General features: G+C 36.6%; 1 protein-coding gene across 3 annotated transcripts in view; it reads left to right on the forward strand.

Annotated features, from left to right (window-relative positions):
• Positions 1-25,885, forward strand: part of bcar1 (BCAR1 scaffold protein, Cas family member) — a 181,048-nt gene that overhangs the window by 41,303 nt on the left and 113,860 nt on the right. The gene's annotated exons all lie outside the window — the stretch shown is intronic.

Consider the following 25,885-nt stretch of genomic DNA (forward strand, 5'->3'; position numbering starts at 1 on the left):
TGAATTTGTTGTTTTATAGACATTTTTACATTTTCAAAAAGTTTTAACTTGAATTTTATTTCATATTTAAATGAATAAATGGATTTAATTAAGTAATAAATAAATTAGGGTGACGCAGTGGCGCAGTAGTTAGTGCTGTCGCCTCACAGCAAGCAGGTCGCTAGTTTGAACCTCGGCTGGGTCAGTTGGCATTTCTGTATGGAGTCTGCATGTTCTCCCTGCATTCCTGGGTTTCCTCTGGGTGCTCCGGTTTACCCCACAGTCCAAAGACATGCGGTACAGGTGAATTTGTTAGGCAATATTGTCCGCAGTGTATGAGTGTTAATAAGTGTTTATGGATGTTTCCCAGAGATGGGTTGCAGCTGGAAGGGCCTCCGCTGCGTAAAACATGAGCTGGATAAGTTGGCGGTTCATTCCGCTGTAGTGACCCCAGATTACTCATATATATATGAAGAGTTCAGACGCAAAAACATCTAAGCCATCTGAAATTTTCTCCTAAAATGAGTAGTTTTTTTCAAGGTCTTATATGTAAATTCAGTAATTTCACTTTTATGTCAAAAAATGTTACTTTCATTGCCTTTAATATGAAATTACTGAATACAAATATAAAAGGCTGAGAATTCCAGAAATTCCAGATGGCACTTAGAGGTTTTTGCATCTGAACTCAATATTTATACATAACAGTTCTGTCTGGTTCTTGAATCTGATTGGCTGATAGCATTCAATATTCTGCAATAACCACACTCGTATGGTCTCCTCACCCCCCTGTATTACTCCACCCACATAGAGTGACAGCAGATCAATGAACACTACAGTTTGACAAATATTGCAGCTGTTGGACAACATAATGTACTTTTAAGTCTCTTTTAGATGAGAATGTAATTGTTTACATTGCAACTATGCAGTTTATTTATGAGGATAGTGCCTATTTTAAATATTTATAGTTTCAGAGATACAGTGCATCAGCGGCCATTTGCCTGTCATACTGGGCAGAGCAAAGACTGTTGCACCACAAGATGGTGACAGAGACCACATAAAAAAGCTTTTAGAGAAGAAAAACTCAACGTGATTTTAAACTACAGCTGATCAAATCATTATAAATCAGGTAAGTGATATTCTAAGTTGATTTCTCTTTTATGTATGTTGTAGTGCTGCATTTAAACCATAGCAATCTGGTAGTGTTTGCTTTGCTTCAACTTTTTCGGGTTAATTGTTGTGATATCCCGATTGCAACAGAGAAACACTGGGAAATGTCTCTAGACTGATGGCATTTCATGCTGTTCAGCCTTATAATCTTAATGTGAGCAAAATCATCTGTTTTGTCATCAGTTTAGACATTACGCTAGAGAATCATTCAAACATAGCTCTAAAGTGATGTTGGGGAATTAGTAACTGTTTCCGCTGTTCTTATGTTAGCTGCAGATGTGAATGAATCATGGAAGAAAGTAGTTCCTTATACAAACGGCTTTTTAGACTCTCCTCGTTTGATTTTTCATTTTTATACACACAATTATACCATTCAACCATTGTATAAATGCAATTTCACACTTGTAGCAGTGCGATATGGCTAATTGTCGTCACTGGTGGGACACTAAGGCACTCGGCCTGCGTTTCAATGTAGTTTTTTTTATTTGTTCATCCATATGCTCATAGCTAGCAGGTTCATTGGTTTACACATTTACAATTATTTATAAACATTTCTTTGTTTCAATTGTTTGTTTAACTTTATGTCTGATATCAGTATGATATTTGTCTGTTGGTACATGTAAAAAAAAAGCCATTTATGCTGTGCATGAAATCAAGTTTGCTTGGCTATTATTTGAGAAAGTTCAGGACCCTTAAGCGCTATAAAAACTAAAATAACCATGGCTAAAAATATTGATGCATACTAGTGAGCGTATGCTGAGCTGCGAGAACTGACACTCACAGCAAGCCAACGGGTCAGGACAAGCAGACTATCAAAGAAATTGTTGCTGTAGGCGGTGCATTCCTGAGGTTATGCTTTCTTTTCGTGTTATAAATCCTGCTGTGTGCTGTCCAGGCTCTAGTTCGTCTTCTCTGGTTTGATTGTATCAGTAGAGTAGGTGGTCGGACAGTATGAATGGGAGTGTGTTTATTTATGTGTGAGATTGATAGGAACATGAAGCCTGTCAAGGGAGTGCTGGTCAGGAAATCCCGCAACGGAAATGTATTTAAAGGTGTATCTCATTGCCGTGTGTATTTGGCAAAAAACGCAGATGCTGGATTATTTGACCATCTGCAACAGTTCCGCTTGTTTAAATAAGTTTATGCACATTTTACAGGTATGCAGAACTACATATTTTAGTTTTGACGTGTAATCTGAATAATTCATTTACTAATAAGAGTTCAAAATTCTGTCATCTTTTATTGACCCGACAAACCTGTTTGGTTTATAGATCGTTTATAAAACTACAATGTAGTCATTTTTGGCATAAAAGTTTGTCATACAGACAACAATGTCATAATTAAAATCATCTTCTTTCGAATAAATATGATGTAAATGTCTAAACATGGTATATTATGCATGCCAGGTAAAAGAACACAATTTGCACATTGTCGTTTGCCATTGTTTTATTTTAACACATAATAAATAAACTGGATGTTCTGTTTTCAAAAACATGCCGTTTTGAACACTTTTTTCAGAAGTTTGCTTTTTAAGCCACTATATATTATAGGTGGGCATAGATTATTATTATTTTTTTAATCTAGATTAATCTTGTAATTAATCTAGATTAAAATGGCTAATTTGAATTCTGCCAAAGACATTCAGAATATGTGGTCTACCCAAATAATAAGTCTTTTGTGTCAGAATGGGTGGCGCATTAGACCAGGGGCTCATCTCCTGCTTCCAAAATGCATCAGAAACTGTTCTACTGGTGATGAAAATAAATAATGTTCTATAAGATGTACTTGTGTTTACTAACAGTTGAACATGAATTTTGAACTGTAGGCCTACATAAGATCAAAACAGTGATTTTTGATTACCTTAATCGGACTAAAGTCATATCTGAACTAAACAGAAATAGAATTAAGAAGTGGAGTGTGCATATATTAGTGGCATTAGTGAAGTTAACACTTTTCCCAGAGATAGGTTGCGGCTAGAAGGGCATCCGCTGCTTTAAAACTTGCTGGATAAGTTGGCGGTTCATTCCGCTGTGGTGACCCCGGATTAATAAAGGCACTAAGCCGACAAGAAAATGAATGAATGAATGAAGTTAACACTGCAGTCAAACTATTATCATCATGTAGGACTTTTTGCCATATTTTCCATCAAGATCCACACACACAGCTGTCAGAAAAGGATCGCACCGGACCGCGCACACACACATCGCAAAATGCGGAAATTTTTTTTCTTTCCATTTGGCATGCGTTAATAAATTTTATAACACTCTTACCAGTTCTTACTCCTTATTTGCGTCTAATACCCCAGTTTGTCTCAGGGAATGAATGCAATATTCGAGAGTCAAAGTGAAACTGCCGAACTGCAGTTAAAGCTAAGGTGAAAGTCACCATAGCTTGCGTAGAACAGACCCAGCTCCTAACTCAACTTTGAGAATAGATAGATTAACGCCGATATATATATATATATATATATATATATATATATATATATATATATATATATATATATATATATATATATATATATTTTTTTTTTATGCTATAAAAGTCTTGTGTTAACGCTGCACGTTAATGTAGATAACGGCCCACCACTATGTGTGCGTGTGTGTGTGTGTGTGTGTGTGTGTGTGTGTGTGTGTGTGTGTGTGTGTGTATGTATGTATATATATATATATATATATATATATATATATATATATATATATACATCAGAGGTCGCGTTAACCATATATTTTCCGTCATTGACAGATATTTTTCAGCAGCGACGTAAAAAATCTGAAGGTGATTTGTCATTTTGACGGATTATGCTGAGGTTGATCTATTGTAATTTGTAGCTAACTGTAATTTCCACTCCTGTCCAGCTGATGGCGATTGCCCTTGTTTTATCTCCTCTCTGTCACCGCTGCATACAGTTGCAAAAATGTCACAGCAGCCGAGTGTGAGAAGTTTCTTTAAATGACCAAATAGTTGTGATATTAATAATAAAGGAGAAAAAAGATAAAGTGATGCTGTGGACGATGAAGAACAAACAGACAAAAATCCTTAGTCGCCGACAGCTGTTACAAGCCAACCAAGCGGCAGCAAGCAGATCAGGTGCTTTTGAGTGCGTTGTGAGCACTAACAAATGCAGAGGGATGCAGAAGGAGCACGTGCTATTGTAATTTTTCTCGATGAAACGAGTGCTTGCCAGATCGGGAAATCCCACATTCAGAGAATCCAGCAAGCTTAGTTCTGATCACAGCCGTAGGAGAAATGTTTCCTAACTACAAAACGCTGCCTGAAGTGGCGCTGGACTAGTTCAGGTCTTTTGTCAGGAGAAGTCGACTTTCTGAGCCAAAGACACAGAATTTAATGACAATTGCCTCTGCATCAATCTTGCTTGATGCGTTTGATTACGCGCAGGCAAGCACCCAGTTCAGGTCAACATAGGAGGAACATATGAGTTAAGGCAGATAGGAGGTTTTTGGAGTCATTTGTCAAATAAATAAATGAACAAAAGTACAACTACACACAACACAAAATGTCTAATTGTGCACACAATGTGTGTACTATATGAAGTAAATAAAACCTGTTGTCAGATTATGTTTAATATGATTATTGACTTTTTCACAGACAACCGCTGTGTTTTTTATGACCTGTAAATGGTTGTTTTTCTAGTATTATTGTGCATTTCAGTGTTTGAAACCTAAAATGTGTGTTCTGTCATGATTTGATTTTTAATAATAAGCGCGGTCCACGTCTTATTGACCACCGGTGTGTAGTGAACTCAACGCTGTCTATAATAACGATGCCATCATCCATCGAGATGTTTTATATTAGACAACGTTTGATGCCAAATTGGTCGACATCGCCCAACCCTAATCTGTATCTAATTTAATACCTCATGAAAGTGGCACAAATCAGAATAGAAAAGATCAGATTCCATGCCATTTGGGCTTCAGAATTCTAAGTTTCAACAAAGTTTTGGAATTTATCACAGAATAACAATTGTTTGGGTACAAGAAATAAAAACAGACATTGCATCCAGCATTATCCCTATAGATCGCTGACAGTATTTGATGTTTATGTATGTTGTGTGCTGGCTTCCATCTACAAGTCTAATTTGTGGACAAATAAAAACACTCAGAAAAAAAATCTGTCCTACAAAGTCAAGATTATGCGATACGTTACTGTGTGTAAATGATGCACATAATCGCTCATGGTAAGCGTGGAGTTCAGCCTCGCAATGTGACGTGATCGGATGATAACAATCTGGATGTGGTACTCGAGTAGGTGAGTGGAATCATAATAAAATCATGTCCTTTGCGTCTCAGTTAGGGTTTGTATAGCTGCTGACTCGGAGGTTGTGCAACTGCGGATTTGTCATGTTAAAGGTATTACATCCAGAAAGTGTTTGGTGGGTTGAGGAAAGGATTTTGCATGCAATAAGCCGCTGCTAGCCTGCGACCGGAGCCGTGTCCGAGAATTTACTTTGCGTCCAAGAGCTGATTGAAACAAGGAGACAAGCAGTCGATGGCATAATACCAGGCACAGAGAAAATGAACTGCTTGTCGAGGTTTGTGTTTGGGATCATGGGAAGGTTTTTAATCTGTTTGTTTGAGTGCATCCCGCTCGCTCTCTCTCCATCAGTAAAGTGTCCGCTGCCATTTAAAGTGATGGATGGAGGGTTGGTCTCTGTTTAAGCTGACTGGAGGTGACCTTCAGATTGCTGCTGGGCTCACACCCTCAGGAATAAACCACTCCTTCTCTTGCTGTCTCTCACTCTCTATCTTTCAAACACACACACACTGCACTACATCAGCTCTATGAGAGATGATTGGCACTCATTTTAAGAGTCTAAATCAGTCTTACTGCCATTTCATGATGATGTCATCATGCCCAAAACACAGCTTTATTTAGTTAAAGTGATGGACAGTTTTTAAACCGTGTGATAATGAGTTTCCATAGTTATTAACATTGGTTTAGCAACAAGTTTAGTGAAATTTTTAAATGTTTGTTATTATTATTATTATTATTATTAATACAAAACTTACTGTATAACTCTCTACTTGGCGTGTGCCTACATTGTCATAAAACTCAAGACTGAAGTCCAAAGCAGAAAGATAAAGGATATTTATGGTCCTTGATTCGCGATCTGTTTTTAAATACTCTACAAACATTCACCTGTGACTGTTGCTTGGCAACCACTCTGCTATCAGTACTGAGCTAAAGAAAGTTTTATTTCCTTTGTTTTATTTAGCAAATCCTTGTGCATTGAGTGGGTCTGGCAACAGAAATGAGGATCCACGAGCAGCTTTATTTTGGGATGGTCAAGGGTTAAAACAGAAGCGAACTGGAGCATACAGGTAATCCAAAGCATAGTCAAGGCAGGCGAATAGTCAGGATATGCAGAAAAACAACATAAACAATAAACAAAGCAAAGGTCAAAACCATGAAACGCAAGAACAAGGAAACACTTTAAACTGCTCACTTACAAACAAGACTCAGCAATAATGTGTGCATGTGTGCTGTTTTTATTGACCTTATTCTTCAATGTGCAGTGCGCTCGTTTTTGCGATTGTTTTAGAACTTCCGATTCAGTTGCCTATGGGAGAAATGAATAGGAATACTAAAAGGGCAGAAAACAGTCAAACTACTTGCTCTAAGTGTTTGCATGACTGTACAGACTAAGGAAAATAATATAATGAGAAAATATACGTTTGCAACATCAAGCAAGATAGCATGCTGTTTTTAATGTCTGAAAATTAATTGAATTGAATGAGACCGGAAGTCTCGAGCCAAAATAAGCAATAAGGTGAATAGTCCATGAACAGCTTTAGCCGGAACTGGAACTGGTGTGCGAGTGCAGAGAATGATGGGATTTGTAGTTTAGTTCATTGGCAGATGTGTAGTTGAATGAATGATAGGGAGTGTTCATCAGCAGTCAGCAAGGGCAACACTGCTGGTGATCATAAGACCCTGCTACGTGAATAGCATTTTTATAAAAGTAATAAGCTTTGTGAAGTGTAACTGTCTTTATAAACTTTGTTGAAATGCGATGTAAATATGATTCATTGTCTTTACTTAAAGTGTGTAAACCTGTTGCTTTTAAAATGATTAGTTGACTTAAAGTAAGTAAACCCATTGCCTTAACATTTTTAAGTAAATGAACTATATGTGAATTATTTTAAAAGTGATGTTAAATCAACTTAAGCTGAGTTCAGACTGCATGATTTTACCCTATTTTGACTCGCCAAAAGATTTTGAGAAATCGCTGACAAATACTTGAATTTACAGGCAAATCTGTGATCGTTTACGCAAGTAACAATCACTCAGTGTAAACTATCGAACATGCAATTTGAGAGAATAGCAGACGAGTCACCTGTTGACGATTCAAATCTTGATGTGTGAAATGTGTTCTGATTGAAAACAACATCGTTGATTACCTACAGCCCATGAGAGAGCAGCATCCACTAGTGTGGGTATCTGCAGGCCAGCAGGAGGAGTTAAAAGGGCTTCTTTTCAGTCTATTTGAACCCAAGAAATGCAGGAAAAACTTGTGAAAATTTGGCAGAAGCACCCATGTCTGTTTGACAATTCATCAATACCACAACTGGGTCGAAAAAGAAAAATGTTGAGGAGGAATTGCTAATTCCCTTCAAAAGCCAGATGAACAAAATAAATCCTTTTTCTACTCCATAAAGGCTTTCATTATTATTTTTTTGCAACAAAATATATACTACATGACCTTGCGTTGTTGCCAATTCCTTTCTTTCGTGTATTTGGTCGCAAGACATAGTTTTCAGGCCGAGACAGAAGCCCCTTTCACACATACAGAACATACAGAAGGTCTATGTGTGCGAACAGGCCCTTTTTGAAAATACCGGTAAATTTTTTCCGACTATTTTCCAGAAAGAAAAGTTGTAACATTACCAGTAATTTGCTGTATGAACGCAGAAGATTGCCAGAAAGAGCGCCTGCATGTCTAGATTGTGCTGATGTGAGACGTCTACTTTAGCCAAGCAGAACAGTCAGACGCATTCATGTCCACATGGTTTATGAAAATAAAAGTCTTTGAATATTTTACCACACACATTTAGCTGCTAGATGTTAGTCAGACAAGTTTATATGTTCCTTCTTAATGCCAACTGTTTGATAATAATTATCGATAAGATGCTTATGATAAGCCATTGTTTGTTTACCTTCAAGTTCTGCTTCCTTCAGTTACTTTGAGCGTCGCATGTGCCCGTGAAGCAGCCCATGAGCGCCAGGCTGCCAGCACACACACATATCATGCACATCTCGACATGCGAAAGTGTTCCTCTATATTTTCATCAAAGCTGTTCACAATACTTCTCCTCCATCCACAAAGTTTGGAATGTAGTCAAATGTTTAAAAAACAAGCGCAGCCGTTTAGAAGTCATTTCTGGTTAATGATGTCAGAATTTACTTGTATTTTGGAATGAATGTGTGAATGGTCTTTTCCGGAAAAATTTCATAATGTCCGTGCCTGTGTGAACAGCGCTTTTTTAAACTTACTGTTAAAGTCGTTCTGTAAATTTTCCGGATATTTACCAGTATCACTTTGTGAATAGGGATAGAGTCGTCTGTGATTCTTACCATTGTAAAGTCATGCAGTGTGAAATCCTCCGTCACCAATTCATCTTGCAGTAATGGAACACCAGTGCAGATAGTCATGCAATTTGAAAACATCTGCGACATGACTACTTTGAAAATCATGCAGTCTGAACTTGGCATTATTTCAACGGATTTACTCACGCTTTTAAGTAAAGTCAACTCCTTGCTTCTAAGCCAATGGGTTCACTGACTTTTTCAAAGTTAAGTAAATAATCCATTTTTACAGTGTGTTCACATAGTCACATGCCTTAAAAACAAACAATAATCTTACACTCCATTATGATTAAACTCCACAATGTCTGATCTGTGGTGCCTGAGGAACTATAATCTTGACTCAACATTGCAGATCCTGTGATTGTGGATGCACACCTTGCAATATCATTGATAAAACAATTTATTGTGCAGCCTCATCTTAGATCCTCACAACATCGCACTTACTTTCATTGTATAAACATTCTTAATCATAATCTTTTATGTGTGTGTTTCACATCCAATTCAACACAGAATTTGTCATTTTTGAACAAATTTTTTTAAAGGCCAATTCACACCACCCTGATAGACAATCGCCAAATTGTACCATGACATTCTTCAGACATTGTAGAGCAGGGAAGTGCTGTTTCAGCATATTCAGTCACCGAAAACAAGCTTAGACAGAAGGCAACAAACACAGACAAGGGCAACACACTGATCCAACAAAGCCCAATGCCTGTTGCTAGAGTTCATAACCTCTCTGTGTACATGCAGACATGATGAAATAGTCGTAGTAGAGAATATATCTGAACGTTGAACTGGCCATCTGGTGTGTCAGTCTCTGACCCATCCAGGATGTTTTAGCAGGATTTAAAACTAGATTTGTGGTGATTCTCAACAATGTAGGCAGGGCGCTCAGGTTGCTAAGGCATTAAATGCATCTGAATGGTTGATAGGGCATTAACCTATGTGTGCTCACTGACCCATAACAAAGTCTGTCTTCAAGTCTTTGTTCCCTGTTTCAAACCAAGTCCAAGTTCCGCATTTGCATTATATTTCATGGTTTTATTACATGCAAGACAAGCAGCACAAGTCGCTCGGAGGGGAAAAAAAAATTTGCACACCTCTCCACAACATGCCCTGAAATCTGAGATATAATTAAAATCTGTAGTGCTAACTGTGTTATGCCCTAAAGTTTAATTCCGAGGTTTAGCATGAGCATGAATAATAGTGATGCTTGTCTTACCAAACACTGTTAATCTCAGAGATCTCCGGATCATCCTCGATTAAAGCGTTAGTGGGAGACTTGGTGTGTTTAACTGAGCTGCTGTGTCGGATGTGGATCTCACATTCTGGCTTGTTCTCTGAGTGAGGTGCAGCATGGCTGTTATTAATATGATTTAAGTAGGCCTGCTTTTCTAATTAGCCTACTCTACTTCCGAGAGGGTAAAAAAAGCTCATCTTCTCTCAGAGGAAACACTGTTCCTTCTCTACTGTTTTTTTTTTTTTTCACTTCACATTGATGATCATTCCAGCTGATGTGTGTGTGTGTGTGTGTGTGTGTGTGTGTGTGTGTGTGTGTGTGTGTGTGTGTGTCATCGCAGACAAACATGTGTAGATGTCTGTTTGTGTTTTGGTGCACTGTGCTGAATATTACCCATAATTTTAGAATAATAAAGGAGTATGATTCTTTTGTGTTTGTTTTCTTTGCCAGCACTTTATGTATGTACTTTATGTATGACTTTACGTCTGTGGTAAAGTTTGAAGCTATGTCATGTTTTTTACATACTCGTGTTAACGTCTAATCGGTTAATGAGATCAGACAAATTTTCTGATTACTGATTGAGTCTTAGAATGTGATTTTCGGCTGATTTATATCCAGTTCGTTTGAAGCATCCCTAATAATAATTTTAATAACAGCCATTTGAATAATAATTTGATGAAATAAATAAGTAAATAAATAAAATTAATTAAAAACAAGTCGAAATAACGACTTATGACAAAAAATAACAACTTTATTATGTTGAAATAATAACTTTGTCATTTCAACAAGATATTATGTTGTTATAACAATTTTATGTAATTTTAATAAGATATGTCATTATTACGAGATATTATGTTGTTATAACGACTTAATCATGCATTTACAATGACATAATATCTCATTATAACGAGATATTATTTAGAAATAACCACTTATGTTGAAATAACAACTTAATTATGTTGAAATAATGACTTTTTTCCTTCATTTTACCACTATATTATGTCGTTATAATGAGATATTATGTTGTTAAAACAACTTATTTGTGTTGTTAAAACGACATATCTGGTTACAATGAAATTATGTCAAAATAAGTACTTATGTCGAAATAACAACTAAATTATGTTGAAATAACGAGTGTCATTTTAACAAGATATTATGTCGTTACTTAATTATGTTATTAAAATTAAGTAATAATTTGTTATAAAAAGATATTATGTCAAAATAACGAATGGTTGCGAAATAACGACTTATATTTAAATAATGACTATACCGCATTTTACCAAGATATTATGCCGTTATAACAAGATATTATGTCTAAATAATGACTCATGTTGAAAAAACAACCTAATTGTCAAAATAACAACTTTTTATAATTTTTAAACGGATATTATGTTGTTTTAATTACTTCAGTATGTTGTTAAATCTTCATAATATCTCGTTACAACGAGATAAGTGTTCTTTTATTTTCCTCACCACCAAGATTGCTTTTTTTTCACCATGCGGTCCATGGATGAAACTTTATTCAATAGTAATTAGCTTCTAATTGTCTATTGGTAAGCTTGTATTCATATTTATTAGCGTATTTTTTTTTTTACATTTTTCATTTTCTCTGTCTGCATGTGTTTTTGTGAGCTTGTGTGGATCTGTAGAGTCAAATGTTTTGTTATTCGAGCAGCTTTTGCCCGCTGGGAGAGCTTGTCTGCGAGTGAGTGGAACAAATAGCTGGACAGAGCTGTCAGTCTCCATATACTCTCTCTCTCTCTCTCTCTCTCTCTCTCTCTCTCTCTTTCTCTACAGTATCTCTCTCTCTGTGTCTATCTCTCTCAATCTATGTGTGTGTATTTGTGTGCAGGCATCACATCTGACAACGCACAGAGAGACACATAGGCTCGTGGCAATGTTCACTGTTCTCTTGATTCCCTCAGAAGAACTCAGTGCCCCACAGACTCGGGCTCACAGGCAGAGCCACATTCAGACAAGAAAAGACAGATTTATGACCTCTATGTTATTGATAAGACATCAGAATTTCATAATGCAGCACTATACGAACACCACTGCCTAATAGCCACAGCAAAATAAATCACATATCAAGCTTTTTCAGATTTAGCATTTATCTCAGATTATCTTTTGAAATACACATTCAGTTTAAGATATTTGTGTATACATTACTTTACTGCCTGTCTACCCTAAAAGTAGCCATCCTTCTTTTAGTAGATTTGCCATGTGAATTTAAAAAGAAATCTAGCTTATGAAAATGTTTCTGTATTATAAGAATAAAAAAAAAATCTACTTTATTAAAACCATCAACCAACCAGGTACAATGTGAATTACAAAAACACATAGTTTGATTTGAAATAATAACAGTTTAAAAACTGACTGGCACAATTAAATGATTGTATAAAGTATTAATATAATAAAGACAATTATAAAACTAATAATTTAAAGTTCCTGGTTGATTGTAAAATATTTGCAAATGTACAACTATTTAAGTACTTTGGTGTTTGGGACGAATTTATATTGCTTCAGAGAAGTAGGTGAAGCTAAAGATCTTTTTTTTGGTTAGCGTTGGTCACTGCAGTGCTCTGATTGGTGCAATTTACTGTAAAGCTTCATGGGGGATAGCCTTCATGTAAAGTCGCAGCATTAGGGGAACACCCCCCTAGAAGGCCAAAAACTTTATCTCCCATTGCCTGTCAAGTTGTGAGCTATGATGAGCTATGACATTTGTGGTTTTGTGTCAAACCAAAGCATTATTGACAATCTTGATTTAGTTCGTATAACTGTCTGTACTACTCTGCAGTTCGTTAAAAATGCAAAGTCAAAGTATACATAGCAGAAGTAACTGAATTCATTTGTCCTACTAGCAAATATTAATATAATTTAATAATAAATATTGAACACATCATGATTTTTCATGATAAATATATTTTCAAAGGAGCTGTTGACATAAAACTGACCCAGATTTTGGTAAAAACCCAAATAATACAAACAAACAAAAATATCTGAATTTTTTTTTTTTTTTGTGTACCACAATAGAATGACACAAGGAGAAAGTGCTGAACTACTGAAATGTATTTCATTCTTTGTATGAAAGGCTTTTGTAATAATGACGGCTTCAAGACAAGATGTATAGAGAGTAAAGTTGCATGCATTGCTCAGGTGTGTTTTTCCCCAAACTTTAACAGAGTCTTCAAAACTATCACGACAGTTCTGTGGGTCTCGTCTATAAACGTTGATTTTTAGTTCTTATTTTCTGTTGGATTCACTTCAGGTGATTGGCTAAGTCCGTCTAGCAGCTTTATTTTCTTTCTCTGAAACCAATCGAGAGTTTCTTGCTTGTGTTTGAGGTCATTATCTTGCTGAAATATCCACCCTGGTTTCATCTTCATCATGCTGATAATGTGGTTGTTGAGATATGTTAAAATATGATAATAACAGCTGATATTAATTCATACTGACGTCTAATGAGGGTCGCATCTGAGGAGAGAGATTTCAGCTGCTGTCTGGACTTTTCATTTTTCCACTTTTCCATTTTAAAGCTTCCTTCATGTGTTTAATACTTTTTCCCTGTGTCATTTTATTTCATAACACATAACTTAATTTATAAACTAAAACTGTTTTCTTTGTATGTATGGATTGCTTTGGTTTTTACTGATATCTGGTGAACATTTCAAGTCATCAGCTCTTTAAGATCCTTACGATGTGTTCCGTTAAAAAAAAGGTGACGTTTTTTTATCCGCTCTACATATTTAGCAGAGGAGTTTGTCCTCTTGTGTATCATCAGCCTCCATCCATATCTGCTATCTCTCTTCCTATATCCTCTAAATCTCCCCTCCCCTCTGTCTTCCTGTGGCTGTTAATTGAAGTGGTCTGAAATGTAAGTAAGTCCAGCATGTGCTGCTGAGTAGACATGTTTACCGACCTGTTTTTGGCAGCACGATCAGCCATTTATACCCCCACGAAGAACAGTGTTCCTCTCCCGGGCCCCTTCAATCAGCTCTACAGCCTGATAAAGTGCTTTAAAGCATTATCATCTGGAAATAAAAAGCTTCGGTTGCAGGCGTCGGGGTGAATGTGTTTGGGGAGAATAGGGTTGTGTGTGTGGCACAGATAAATGTTGTGCTGGCGTGAGTGATGAGCAGGTCAGAGGTGACGACGCATGCAGGATCAGCGGTGTGTGACCCGAGCTGATGGATGACGGTTAGAGAATGTGGGACGAGTCTGTTATCAGAAGAGCTGGACAAGGCTGATCCGTCTGCACTCACTTCAGTGGTGTCAGTGTGGAGTGTGTGCGTTGGAATTTAGAGCTTTTGTTAGTCCTGTGCAAATTTGGATGTGGAATATTAACACAAACTTCCATATGGACCCTTTTCACAAGCATGTTATGATGTGTTAAACGGTCATCAGCATCTTAAATCCTTGAAAGTTCTTAATATATTTTTTTAATGTGTGAACATTTATATGTATTTATGTATTATATCATCTTTGCTTTAAGTTACAACAATTGAATTACGGCTTGTGCAAGGTGTTTCTAGTGCAGTGTCTATAGGGCAGGACAGTAATTTTGAAGTTGTTCTCTAATCTGGCTGCTGTTGTCAGTCTCACACTATTTTTTCTCTTTTTTCTGAAAGTCTTTATGACACCATCATGGGGTTTGTCTTTTATTATTTGAGCAAATAAGATTGTAAAAATGATTTGTTGTACTTTCCCATTCACTGCGCTTAAAGTTTTCCTAACTATGATGATTTCCGCTACTTAGAATCCCAGAAATGTGAAAAGGGCCTGAGCCGTTCATTATCAGTGGTTTGGCAGACTATTTATAAGGGGCAGTGCTTGTAAATGTTTAGAAATGTAAAGAATATGACATATTTTCTAAGTCATTAGCATCTTTGAATTATGGAGCTGACAGGAGACCCAGATGTGATTTTTTAATGGTAAACAAATATTTTTGGTATACATTTTTATCATGGGAATGTGGCAGTTTTTAAAATTATTATTGAATGCTGGGTTTAGAAATATTGTGAAATATAAGTGAACTACATCAACAAGGATCAAAAATATAATAGTTCCTTAAAATAATTGCTTACATTTATATAGCACTTTTCCAGAGACTCAAATCGCTTTACACATTGGGGAGAATCTCCTCATCAACCACCAGTGTGCAGCATCCACCTGGAATATGTGACTGCAGCCATATTGTGCCAGACTGCACACCACATACCAGCTGATTGGTGGAGAGGAGTCAGAGTGATGATGCCAAATACAATATATAGGGATGGTTAGGAGGTCATGATAGACAGAAGCCAGTGGGCAAATTTGGCCAGGATACTAGGGTTAAATCCCTACTCTTTTTTAAAAGACATACTGGGATTTTTAATGACCACAGAGAGTCATGGCCTCAAATTAATGTCTCATCTTAAAGACGGCAGTAAAAAAATGACTAAACATTGAAACATGATTGTAATTTATATTTTAAAATAAACTATTTATTTTAATTTATTTATTAATTCATGTTACAGGTTAAGTATAAGTATATGTTACAATTTAATTCATTCCTGTAATGTAAAAGTGAAATTTCAGCATCATTATGCCACCCTTCAGGCAGTATCACACAACCCTTCAGAAATCATTCTCATATGCTGTAAGCATGCTTATTAATATTATCAGTTTTGAAAAATAAAGTTAAAAAAACTAAATCTTAAATCTTTTTAATTCAATCTTCATTAAATAAATTATTTTAAAATATGTTATAATTTCAATAAAACTTTATAATAATATTTATTTAAATTTTGATTGAAAGTTTATTTTAATGGTCCCTTTAACACATTTTGTTGAATTTAAGTTACATTGCATCTACATGCCAACTAATTCTCATTAGATTCTAAGTAGACTGTTAGGTTAGGGTTAGGGTTAGTATAAGTTGACATTGTATTTACAATTGTATTACAATTGTATTTGCAGTCAGTTAAATGTCTGTTGAAGGAGCAGTATCAACAGATATTAAGCAGACAGTCCACTAATACTCAAATAAAAAGTAAATGGCATGTAGTTGCAATGCAACGTTCAGTCAACAAAATGTGCAATAGGGACCATCAAAAAAAGTCTTACTAAAGTTTATATTAAGTTCACCTTGGCTAAAGTATTAATAATCTTTAGTCTTTATTTGAAATTCATTCATTTTCTTTTTGGCTTAGTCCCTTTATTAATCAGAGGTTGCCACAGTGGAATGAACCGTCAACTTATCCTGCACAGCGGATGCCCTTCCAGCTGCAACCCATCTCTGGGAAACATCCATACACACTTATTCACACTCATACACTACGGACAATTTAGCTCATCCAATTCACCTCTACCGCATGTCTTTGGACTGTGGGGGAAACCGGAGCACGCGGAGGAAACCCACGTGAACACGGGGAGAACATGCATATTAACACACACAGAAACACCAACTGACCCAGCCGAGGCATGAACCAGCAACCTTCTTGCTGTGAGGCGACAGTACTACCTATTACGCCACCACGTCACCCTTAAAATGATTGAATGAAAGTATTTGAAAGGTTTTTTATATTAACTGAAGAATGAATATATTTCTAAGTGTTGTGTTTAATTTCATATGGTATTTTATTCATAATTAAATAAATAAACATAATAATGGAGTGCATTTTTGTTTATAATGTCCTTAATGAAAATTTCAAATTGTAGAAAATTATTTGTCCACCACTGACAGATAAAACTGCAAATATGCTACATGTTATAGACAATATATTATACAATATTAATATATTCATTCATTCATTTTCTTGTCGGCTTAGTCCCTTCATTAATCCGGGGTTGCCACAGCGAAATGAACCGCCAACCCATCCAGCAATTTTCTATGCAGCGGATGCCCTTCCAGCCGCAACACATCCCTGGGAATCATCCACACACACATTCACACAAACACTCATACACTACGGACAATTTAGCCTACCCAATTCACCTGTACCGCATGTCTTTGGACTGTGGGGGAATCAGGAGCACGCGGAGGAAATCCACGCGAAGGCAGGGAGAACATGCAAACTCCACACAGAAACGCCAACTGAGCCGAGGTTCGACCCAGTGACCTTCTTGCTGTGAGGCGACAGCACTACATACTGCGCCACTGCCTCCCATATTAATATATTTTGTCACTATTTTCCAACGTTGTTTTGCCAGTCCAACATCCAAAAGGTATTCTGCTATACTTTTCCAAATAAACAACTTGTGACTGCAGTATATTGTTTTTAATGACTGCAATGTGGATTTGACTTACTTTGGTCCTAAGTGGGCCACGTACAGTGGTTTTGCTGCTGTTTAGATTGCACACATTGTACGACAGATTGTAACACATCACTCTAATATGTCCCTGAGCCATTATCTGTCTACCCTGTCCCAACCTTTTTATCCTCTCCTCAGTTCTGTGTTGTCTGTTCCTTCTTTTGGTGTTCTGCGACAGGCGGATGGAGTCTGACACACGCTGATGATGCGTGATCATGGCTCGAGGCTGATGACATCATCAGGGGTGGTGTTAGTGTTTGTATGTGTGCGGATGATGTTGGACCTTTGGGACTCTTCAGCTCACAGGTCTCTGGCTGTGGAAGGGGGATGAAGATATAAAATGCTATGGATGCAGTAAAGAACACCAGTCCTTATCTTTTGTGGCCATCATCTGGGTTTTTATGTCCTTAACCTTCCGGAGAAAGATAAAAATGGCATCTGTTCATTTTAGGTCATATGTATGTGTACATTTTTTTTTCCCTTGAGGTACGTTTAAAATGTGTTTAAAATTCTTATTAAATATCTGTCTGATTGCAGGTGACTTGGTGGATCATTGGTTAGTAGGGTTGGGCATCTAAGCTATAATGCCGATCCGATACGCATCTCGATACAAAGAATACGATCCGATATATTAGCGATACATTTGTGACATATTGCGATGCGACACGATACGATTCACACCCATATCACGATACGATGCGATAATTCAGCACTAACTAATTAGATCAAGTTTATGAGATGATGTGAAAGAGGATGCTGTGCCATTGAATGAGTTTGATTATTTATAAACCAAGCAAAACCAAGACTTTTTTTACAAACTGGCTCTTCTCTCAGAGCCAGAGTGTCAGATTACAGTAGAGGGCCATTTTAGAACATATAGCACATATTATTTAAGTATTTTCAAGATAAACAGAATGTATAAGTGCAATATATATTTAAAAAATATGTATATATTTGCACTCTTTCAACATAAATAAATTTAGCATTGCACAACAAGAATTGTGATTTAACTTTTCAACTATGAAAACAAGTTTTACAAAGATATATTTTGCCACTGATTATTCAAAACTTAAGGTTGTGAACTAGCAGTGTTATGCTGCTTTGAAACATCACTGTCACTGTAAACAACAGGCTAATAAAAATATAACAAACCAGCAATCTTCTTGCTGTGAGGTGGTCAAACTACCCACTGTGCCACCGTGACACCCAATTATTTTTATCATTATTATTATTATAATTAAATAAAAATTAACAGGAGGAGGTGTTTAAAACCTTCGTTCTCCGTGACACTAGGCTGAATATCTTTGCAGATGAACAATGCAATAGCATTCGTTATTGGCGTAGAGCGAGCAGAACTGTTGCGCATGGAAAAAAAACTTTCAATGCTTTTCTCACCACTTTTGGAGCTGCTTGAAGCAGTGCGAAAGCCGGGGATGCAGAAACACTGGAAGATGCTTTCACAACAACACCGCGGCGCCGCTTCAAGTGAGATTTCAGATTAGTCGTACTGCCCGCGTATTTTACAGATGTGCGGCACATTTTGCAAATTGCATCTGTCCTGTCATGTCGTCCATCCTTAAATCCATAATGTTGCTTGCCATACTTTAGATTTAAAACTCAGTGGGGAATAAAACGTTTGTTTTGCTTCTCGCGCTTTCTGAGGGCGCTCCACTAGCTTCATCCGCACACCTGATACACTGAGTTGTAGTGTGTGCACATCCGCAAATCCGTTGCTAAGGCTTACTTTATGTAGGTCGATTAAATTATGCGCCAAAAACAGGTTGACAACACTTGTTAATAAATAAAAAATACATTCTATATTAAAAATATAAGCTGTATCTCGGAAAAATCGATGCATCTCGCAAAAACCGATGCATCTCGATTTGCTTTCAAAATTTCATTCATCCTCTGCTGCTCAACCGATGCACTCGCATCGTGCACGCGCATGACCGCGTATCGATACATATCGGTTAATCTTCCCATCCCTAGTGGTTAGCACTGTCTCCTCTTGGCATTTCTGTGTGGAGTTTGCATGTTCTCCCTGTGTTCATGTGGGATTCCTCGGGATGCAACATTTTCACACGCAGTTCAAAGACTATTGGGGAAATGGATAAAATAAATTGGACATAGTGTATGAGTTTATGTGTGAGTCGAGAGTGTCAGGGTGTTTTACAATAGTGGGTTATGGAAGGGCATTAGATGCGTAAAACATATGCTGGAATGTTTGGCAGTTAATTCCGCTGTGGCGACCCCTGACAAATGAGGGACTTCCCAATGGAAAATTATTGAATGAATGAATGAATAAATGACTGCATAAAATCCAGACAATCAGCAGAGGTTTAAACTTCTGCATTTTAAATACATCATTATAAGTGTATACAAAGCTCCAGAAATTCTTCTCAAATTTAACCCCAACAATCCTGATCATTGCAATATAGAGATAGGAACGTTATATCATTGCTTATGGAAGTGTCCCCAAGTTGAACATTTTTGTGAAAAACATTTTATCTACAGAATATTCTCAAATGTCCTGAACTATAAACACTAAATATTTTCCCTGTAACATGCACTTTTACCAGCTCAGATAAGGTAATGTTGATTTTCTGTTCATTACACACAAAACTTACCGTAACTCATTATTGGAAAAATACAGAATGAACCCATTTTAAATAATGGCCACAAGAATTGTCCCAGTATAAAATTGTATTGTTTTTCAAAATATGGAATTCTTTCTTAGGATTTTCGAAGGAAGCTGATATGAATCTATTGTCTGAATAACTTGTTATATAATGTATCACCTGTTATTAGTGAACTATTATTTCAATATGTTTTACACAGCAGGGTATATCTTCATCCCCCTTCCACAGGCAGAGACCTGCAAGCTAAAGAGTCCCAAATGTCCAACATCATCCACACATACACACACAAACACCGTACAGCATTCCCCTCCTCTGCTTTTTTTATCCTTCAGTTAATGTTCATAAACTCAATAAAGACAGTTTTTAGACACATTTTTAACTATTTGCAAAATAGCTGATATTAGAAACTATTTGTAACCTTTTTTACTGTAAATTAGTATTACAATATTATTTGCACTAATTGCATCTTATTAGACTTATGAAGGGTGGCATTTCTGTATGGAGTTTGCATGATCTTTCCTTGTTGGTGTGGGTTTCGTCCGCGTGCTACGGTTTCAATCCAGGCTCATTCTGATTACGTACTCCTAAATACATTTCTGGAGAGAGCAAAATACATCACAGGAGCCATGTTTTTTTTTTCTTTTTTTTTCTTTTTTTTTTGCAGATTTTGGTTTCACAAGTCCGCCCCTGTGTGCTTTTTTTTTTCAGTTCTCAAATTTCTCTCGCAAATGCCATTCACGCCTGCTCTTCTCACTTAAATCTACCAGAAGCCAGTGTCAACTGACTAATTGACCAACCAACTGATGACACATCCCAACCCCTTCCCTAAACCCAACCAATAATGTTTTAAAAAGCACCGTCTGACCAGCACCCACCTCCTTCTCTAAATCCAACTGCAAGGTTTTAAAATGTAATCCAGAAAAAGAAAAGCCCTTTCAACTGCCTGATTTTTACCATGTTTTCAGATTTTACCTCAATCTCACCCATACTTGTTTATTTTAATTTTTAGCTTTTGTTTTTGTCCTACCTACTTTTTAGAATCATTCTTCACCAGACTTGAACCTCATTAACGTGGTCAACTCTGCTTTGCATCTCAAGTCTGCCGACATCGTGTCGAACTATCGGACAAACTGGTTACAGCGGAAAAGCCATCCATACAGAGGTCAGCGAAGAAAAGGCATAATACCGCCCAGTATCGTTCATTTTAAAGATGAAATGCAGCCATACATAGCTTTGGCTTCATAATTCACAATCTTAAGAAATGCATATGGGGCTACGTTTTCATAATTAACTTACGTTGGTCCAAAGACATGCACAATAACTGAATTAAATAAACTAAATTGGCCATAGTGTATGAGTGTGTGTGTGTGTGTGTGTATGTGTGAGTGTATGGTATTTCCCAGTACTCGGTTGCAGCTGGAAGGGCAATCTCTGCGTAAAACATATCCTGGAATAGTTGGCGGTTCATTCCGCTGTGGCGACCCCTGAAAAATAAGGGACTAAGCCGAAGGGTAATGAATGGATAAATATTGTTGATATTTTTTTTTAGATTCTCAGTTTCTCTTTATTTTTCAACTTATAATTATGTGTTGGGCAATGACATGGTTGAAATTTGAAAATGTTATCAGAAATTAAAAAAAAAACATGAACCTTTTACTATTACATTTACCTAAAAAAAATTCAGAGAAACTTAGAATTGTCAAATGGTTTCTTACACCTTTTGTTAATTGTTTATATTCTGTTCACATAAGTCAAGCCAAGTCTACTACATTTGTAATCTTTTAAAATGAACACAAACTGTGTCCTTTGTGCGATTACATTGTTTCATGTGAAAGTGTATGCAAGAGAAAGAATGTACAGCTGTGTCAACAACAGGTTGATTCATCAAAGCCTCATCGCGTGTTTTACCTGTGCGGACAGGACCATCGCCCTGTTTCCACGGCGACCCCAATCAGATACGAGCAACTCAGTGCAAGCATGAAAACAAAAAAATAACACATTCAGTACAGGAAACACTATGACTGCATATCGCCATAGGGTATATGTTTCATATGGACCTGTATCTTCCAAGACTGATAAGATAAGCCAGAACTGAGTGGCAAAAACAGTGTGGAATGTGGAGTGTTTAGTCGTAGGAACACATAGTAATTACTGGATTGAACCAAGCGTGTCTCTAGTGAGTGAGAACAGGATCCAACAGGTCAGGAATGAGCCACGGCAGCAGGGAAGCCTTATAGCACACGATCGCACAATGAATAGATTTGCATATGAATGCATTCTCTCTAGAGCATCCTCATTATTACTATACAACACATGATTTCAGTCAAAAAGCACAGATTTACTGTGTCACATCACATGTGTTTTGTAAAATCAGCATAATGTACGAGGTTTAGCATTGCTAGCCTTGTATAACCATAATTTCATTCTGCATAGTGTGTTTTAAACTAGTAGTTTATTATAATAAAAAAAACGGATGCAGGATTTCAGTTGTGCTTAAGTGCACAATATAGGGTGCGTTCACACTTGGCAGGTTTAGTAGAGTTTAAACAAACTCTGCTGCAATTGCTTAGTACAGTTCAATTCATGCTGTCTCCTTAAAAAGCCTAGATTTTCCAACACAGGCTCTTTGGAAATACGTGCTTGAGTCGTCATTTTTTGTGAAACCACAAAAAATAAACATACAATTGAAGTCAGAATAATTAGCGCCCCTGAATTATTAGCCCCCCTTTCTATTTTTTTCCTTAATTTTTGTTTAACACATTTTTTCAGCACATTTCTAAACATAATAGTTTTAATAACTCATTTCTAACAACTGATTTATTTGATCTTTGCCATGATGACAGTAAATAATATTTGACCAGATATTTTTCAAGACATCTATACAGCTTAAAGTGACATTTAATGGCTTAACTAGGTTAATTAGGTTAACTAGACAGGTTAGAGTAATTAGTCAAGTTATTGTATAATGATGGTTTGTTCTGTAGACTATTGAAAAAAATATAGCTTAAAGGGACTAATAATTTTGTCCTTAAAATGTTTTTTTTTTTGTTTTAAAAAATTAAAAACTGCTTTTATTCTAGCCAAAATAAATTATTTCTTCAGAATTAAAAAAATATTATCAGACATACTATGAAAATTTCTTTGCTCTGTTAAACATAATTTGGGAAATATTAAAAATAAAAACTCAAAGGGGGGCTAATAATTCTGACTTCAACTGTATGTGTGACAAAGTTTCTAGGTAAAGTTAATGCTACAGGGTAGCATGACACAAATTAAAAAAACTTTACACTTATAATATTTTTGAGGACATAGTGTCGATGAATAAAGGATTGTTGTCAGTTCTTTGTACAACACCAAACAAACCCTACATTACAGCTCAACTATAGCTTGTTTCACACATACAGACTTCTCTGGAAAATTACCTGCAATTATTTCCGGAAAGGGATCATGACTAAACAGGCCATTTTAAAAAATTCTGGTAAATTTGTTCCGACAATTTTCTGGAAAAGAGAAGTTGTAACATTACTGCTCTGTCTGAACGCAGAAGAAACATTGCCAGAAAGAGTGTGTTCATGTCTAAAATGCGCTGACTAGGGTGTGTAGTCTGACCAACCAGATGAATTCATATCTGTGCTGTTAATGAAAATAAACGGCTTGTTTGAGCCTCGGCTGGGTCAGCTGACATTTCTGTGTGGAGTTTGCATGTTCTCCCCGTGTTCGTGTAAGTTTCCTCCGGGTGCTCCGGTTTTCCCCACAAGTCCAAAGACATGTGGTATAGGTGAATTGGGTAAGCTAAATTGGCTGTAGTGTATGGGTGTTTCCCAGTGAAGGGTTGCAGCAGGAAGGACATCCGCTGCATAAAACATATGCTGGATAAGTTGGCAGTTCATTCCGCTGTGGCGACCACAGACCCCAGGCACTGATTCTGAGGTTTACTGAGGGTGCAGCTGACCTGCAGCGGGAAGTTTGCATCTTTAATAAACTATGATGTTCATTGAAAAGTTGACACCCCTTAAAAGTGATATTGCATCTTCAGTTTCATGCTCAGGGGCACCTGCACTTACACTACAAGAGTACCATGGCAAAACCCAACCAAACCGCTCTCTGGCGCACCTCTTTCAACCGGGCCAGTCTGGGCACGATTCAGAGCACTCACATGTGTCAAACGAACCGGGAAATGTGCCCAGGCACGTTTAGGATAGCATAGCATGAGTGCACCCTAAATAGGTCTGAAGAAGCACTTGGTAATTAAAGAGAGGTGTGTTTGATGAAGGTTGCAGCTGAACTCTGCAGTAAGGTAGATCTACAGGAACAAGAATCAAGGGTATAAGCACTTTACAAGTTGCAAGGTGATACATATACCATTACATGTATATGCACAAGCTCATTTAGCACAGCACACAGAATTGTTTTGGATGTTCTGTAAGTTCCATAACAAAATATACAGTTTTGCTTTTTAGAATATTTGGTTTCTATTTTAAGAATGACAATGTGAACACTAAGTAAACAAGACTAAATGTATTATTATTACCAATAGAACCAAGCTGGCTCATCTGAATGTGATGTTTGTTAAACATGTAAAAGTTGCCACTACTACTACTACTAATAATAATAATAATAAGATTGAAAGATCAAGTGGTGGGCAGGTAAGTGTGATAACTATAATATACTCTATACTGTATAGAAGAAGTATACATAAAGAAGTATGTAAAAACCGAATTATGATGTGGAAAATGCTAATAAAATTGAGAAATTTTTGTTTTTATTTCTTTCTTTCTTTTAGGATATTTAATTAGATTTATGTACTGATGAAGGTGTTGTTGGGGAATGGCTTCAGACAAAGAGGATCTTCAATGGAGATGTATTCTGTTAATACATTTTTCCAAGATGAAATGTAAATGGTCTTTCTTGATTTCCAGTTCATGAGGATAGTTAGAGCCACCAGTAGTAATTGACCTTTAGTAGTAATTTGAATTATTAATATCTATAGTGGATACGTCACCTAGTGTGCAGACTGATAGAGACAGTGGGATGTGACATAAAAGTAAAGTTGGAGAGTAAATTTTCCCCAAAATGTTTTAATTGAAGTACAATGCCATAAGGTGTAAAAATAAGTGTCTGCTGTGTTTTGTGTGCAATGTTTCTGAGGTGAAACCCTTTTTTAATTATTTCTGCCCTGATAAGACCTGTGAAGCATTTATACTGTATAAATTGTAAGTTAGCGTACTAAATATGAGCTCACACATCTTTAAACAATTACATTATTATCTTACATGACAAATATCACATCCCCTACTCTACTACTAGTACATAAACCAAGATACTCTACCTTAAAGATGCACTAGGTGATTGTCTTCAGAAACATTTTTTGTTGTGTTTCTTGAAAGTCTTTTCACAGTCCAATAGTATTGATTAAAGTAAATGATCTAAATGTGTTTATATGTATTTTTATATTCAGGATAAGGCATAAAACTAAAAAATGTTCATCCAATTAAATATTGTCGGGCTGATATCTCCCATAATTCCGATAAGCAGCTCAAACTGTCTGTCAGCAAATGTAGATTTAGACTTCTGCGCATCTGTTCACGCAGATCCGCCAAGTGCCACGCGTCCACGGGAGAAATCAAATGCTGAATTTAAACTTTTGAAAATCCTGAATAAATATTGGAGTAACTTTTGAATGCTGGAGGAAGGACGACACCATGGCTTAAGTATTACTGTTAGACAGGAAATATTCTTGTTTTAAAACCACAAAATATCAGTAAATAGCGCTATTCCGCCTAACCTGCTTTATTGAGCTGAAGTTGCTTTTATATTCACATTGGTTCAATTTTAAACAATGACAGCCTTCCTATACTGTTTACCATGCTACTCTGAATATTCACTCTGAATTAGCATATAGGTATGGCTTAGTAATACAGTCACTTCTTGCACACTGCCGGCCAAACACTAACTG

Source organism: Danio rerio, chromosome 18 (assembly GCF_052040795.2).
Source record: "Danio rerio strain M-AB ecotype USA chromosome 18, GRCz13ab, whole genome shotgun sequence".
NCBI classification, from domain to species: Eukaryota; Metazoa; Chordata; class Actinopteri; order Cypriniformes; family Danionidae; genus Danio; species Danio rerio.